Source organism: Apium graveolens, chromosome 5, assembly GCF_009905375.1.
Source record: "Apium graveolens cultivar Ventura chromosome 5, ASM990537v1, whole genome shotgun sequence".
In the NCBI taxonomy this organism is placed as follows: domain Eukaryota; kingdom Viridiplantae; phylum Streptophyta; class Magnoliopsida; order Apiales; family Apiaceae; genus Apium; species Apium graveolens.
Window position 1 is genome coordinate 292,176,247 of NC_133651.1, and position 3,990 is coordinate 292,180,236.

Consider the following 3,990-nt stretch of genomic DNA (forward strand, 5'->3'; position numbering starts at 1 on the left):
CACTCCTAAAATAGGAGGGTTAAATCTCATCTAGATCATTCATATTTCTCATACGATTCATAATATACCCAATGTCCACTTTTATCATTACCCGGTCAAGGATAACTTTTAATGGAATCAGTGTATATTAATTCTCGTATAGAAATATAATGACTTCAGGTCTAAGGATCATTACATCATTATCACTGTGAGAATTACTTATGACACAACAGACATGTAAAATCTCATATCGGGTATGTCCAGCACCATGTACATTTACATATGCTTGTGTTTTTGACTTTAGTAACACTATACCTATGATCAATGAGACGTGATCATCAGTCAACAAATACATCAGTCTTAATGCATTATTATTATCCCTTAATAATAATACTTGACTAGGGACCTTTAGGGTATTGATAATATTCTCATAATCCCATTTTTAAGTCACGTACTTAGAGGTATAGAATTCATATCATATTCCAAGGATATTTATTAATCTAACATTTATATCGCAGTAAAAAAGATTTAATAAATTATAAAAAGAATAATCGATAGAACATAAATATTAATAATCTGAATGTCTTAAACTAAAATATCATAGTGTTGTCTCTAAGGCATAAACACTAACATTATCTTTCTTTTTGATGTGGTATAGGGTATTTAATTATAAGAAGACCCAAGGAATAGATTTGTGGTACAAAACCACTTTTCATATTAAAAGGTAAAATTTTGGAACATAAGTTTTCATTCACATTTTACTCATTTTGAGCGTGTAAATATGCGTTGAAATCCCCTCGAAGAGGTTGAATAAAATAAATCTCAATAAATACACACCAATAACGCATAATGTGTCTCACTCATATAGAGTCTCAAAATGATTTATAACTTATTCTAAAATACTAAGTTTGTCCAACAATGGTCCAATAAAATTTTCATTTTTTAAGTGATAATATCCCTTTATATCTTCTGTCACTTTAGAAAAATGGTTAAAATCAGTGTTACAGATTTCGGAAAACGGAATTATTCGGTTGAAGTACGGATTTGCGATTTATCGGACGATTTTTAAAAAATCGGATGATTTATGAGCAATTTATCGGAAATCGGTCAAATCGGACAAATATTTTTGACCGATTTTTAAGCGATTTTTAAGCGATTTTTGAAAAATCGGCCGATTACTATAACAGAGGTTAAGATCCGTAGGTGTCACCCCCATCTGACTGCGTCATAAACACTTATGATCCATGCTTTCATAAATGATCGTGCAAATGCCAGTTATGTTTTCTTCATATAGCATTTAAAGAAAATGTCCGAAAATATGAGAAAATCATGCAAACTTAAAAGTATATTTTAAATTTACAGCAAGATTTCAGGGACTGGCTCTACAAATAGCAGCTCCAAGTTGTCCAATTTTCATCACGCAGCATTAAAATTACATACTGCTTTTCAAAATCTAACTCCCTTATTTCCTCTTTACAACTCCTAGTTATCTAATATGGGTGTCCAAAAGACCCAAGTAGAAGTAACTTCTACAGTCCCTGCAGGCCTTGTGCTTTGACATAGATTCTCTTCTTCCTCAGGTTCTTCCTGGAGCTATTAAGAGTTCTGAAACGCTTGAAGGAGACGGGGGAGTTGGAACTATCAAGCTTGTCCATCTTGGAGACGGTTAGTTTGTTTTCAGTTATAGTACATCATCTTGTATATGGACATGATCTACATTATAACAAAAATAATTTGTATGTGAAAATGCAGCTAGCCCCTTCAACACAATGAAGCAGAGGATTGATGCAATTGACAAGGAAGCTTTCACTAACAATCATGTTGCATTTGTGCCTACCGCTGATGGAGGCTGCACAGTCATATTTAACACCAAAGGCGAGACTGTTGTGCCAGAAGAGAATATAAAGTATGCAACTGAAACCAACAACGCCATTTTCAAGGCTGTTGAGGCCTACCTCATTGCAAACTAATAATTCTATGTGTTGATGGGGCTTTGAGAGTGTCTGAGCTTGATATGTAATAATTTGTGCATTTCCTCTCTTTTTGTTTTCCTTCGATTTGGGCATCCATTGTGTTCTTGAAACTAATAAAGTCAGTCACAAACATGTTATGTTACTGAAATAATATATCGCAACAATTGAGGTTCTTATGTTATCGAAGATTAATTATATTTCAGTAAATTTATGACTATGATGTCGCAACCATTGTTGTTCTTATACTGTGCTATCAACCACCTTAATTGTTCCTTTGTTTGTATTAAGGTTAAGGGAACCATTTTCTTGTCCGTGTTTGATTACTCATGGGGGGGTGAATTATATTGGAATGAAAACTTTAAATATAATTTGTAACCCATATTACATTTCTTTTTATTTAAACTTCGAATTATTTAGGAGATTCTGCTACAGTCATACCCGAAATAATTTTTTCCGAATTATGTGATGCATGTATATATGATGCATTATTTAATTATTTTCATTACGTTTTTGTTTTATGGGGGATCTTGAATGCATGGCAGACATGAGACATGTAGATACGAGTCACTAGATAATATTGCACAGAGTTAACCTTGAAGTGCGGGCAAATTAAAAAGCATATCACTATCGGAAGGATAAATTTTTCAAATTATTGAACCATGGACCGATCCCAAATAAATCAGTTTTCTTTTTTAATTTTTTTAGCAGGTGCTCGTAAGCATATAATAAATAAGAAAATTTATAAATTTTAGCTATTTTAATTGAGGTACTTTCTGTGCATACAAGGTCTATTATTATTATAAAGAAATAACCAATTAAATTTACTTAAACTTATAAATTTTCGCTTCTCATAAACACATGATGGAAAATTCATTTGCTTAATTCTGTTATGTATTTTAAGATATATAATAATATAATAATTTGAAGTATTTGTTATTTCGGATTTGAATGGTTTAATATTTTCGGACTGACTACCAATTTAATAATTCGGATATAATACTTCATATAAAGTTTATGGACATTCTTGTTTTTCTTCTTAGTTTGAACTTTTCTCGTTGTATTGTTTGGTGTATATAGACCTGTCAATGAAGCAAAAATTTGATACGAGATGATCCGATATTATTTTAGCGGATATGTATTTGATCTATTAAAAATCTGATCTGGAATTCAATCGGATAAGAAAAACTCGATTATAAAATGAAGAGAATACAAATTTAGGCCAATACGATCCGTTAATAATTTGATCATGTTTATATATATATAATTATATATATTATATTATAAAATTACCTTTTACTATTTCAAATTTAGAAGTCTTATCGAGTCAGGTCCATTGTCTATACTTCATTCAGTCCGGCCACTAAATTGAGTTCAATATTTCTGATAGGGATAAATAAATTATGCTTGTATAATTTATACTGCATTAATTGTATAAGCTGTGGGCTGCTAGGCCCAATAAAAGATATATGATACTCAGACCAGAAAGGTTAAGCCTGATGGACCAGATCAGGCCTGATGGAATAAAAAAGGCCCAAAAGCCCTGATTATTAATTAATTTCGTAATTAATTAATAAGGGACAAATCAGATGTTGAAAAGAGTCCCGATAAGGATATAAATCCTTGGAGATTAGCCTCAAGGGGACCTAAAAGGATAAGGAATCAGTTTCCTACTATCTAGGACTCCAAAGTCCATTCTAATTATGAGACTTGCCCACCAAGTCTCCTATACCAAGTCCAATTCAAGGACTCCCAACATCTATATAAGGGGTCTCACCCCCACCAATCAGAACTACGTTTTTTGGCTTGATTCTCTAATTCACAGAGATACGTAGGCATCTCGTAAAGGCAGATTGAGTCACGAAACACGAGAGCAGCTATTAAAGGCCTTGAGCTCCCGAATCTTAGTATTAAATACAGCAAATAATAACCTTAGTTTTTTATCCACAACATTTGGCGCCGTCTGTGGGAAACACAACAACAACCATGGCGAGAACACGGAGAACAATTGGAGCTCTAGAGGAGGGAACACCATTAGAGA

General features: G+C 32.7%; 1 pseudogene; it reads left to right on the forward strand.

Moving 5' to 3' along the window:
* The first annotated feature begins 1,373 nt into the window (after positions 1-1,373).
* Positions 1,374-2,050, forward strand: LOC141661856 (dau c 1 isoallergen Dau c 1.0401-like; annotated as a pseudogene).
* Positions 2,051-3,990: the final 1,940 nt, after the last annotated feature.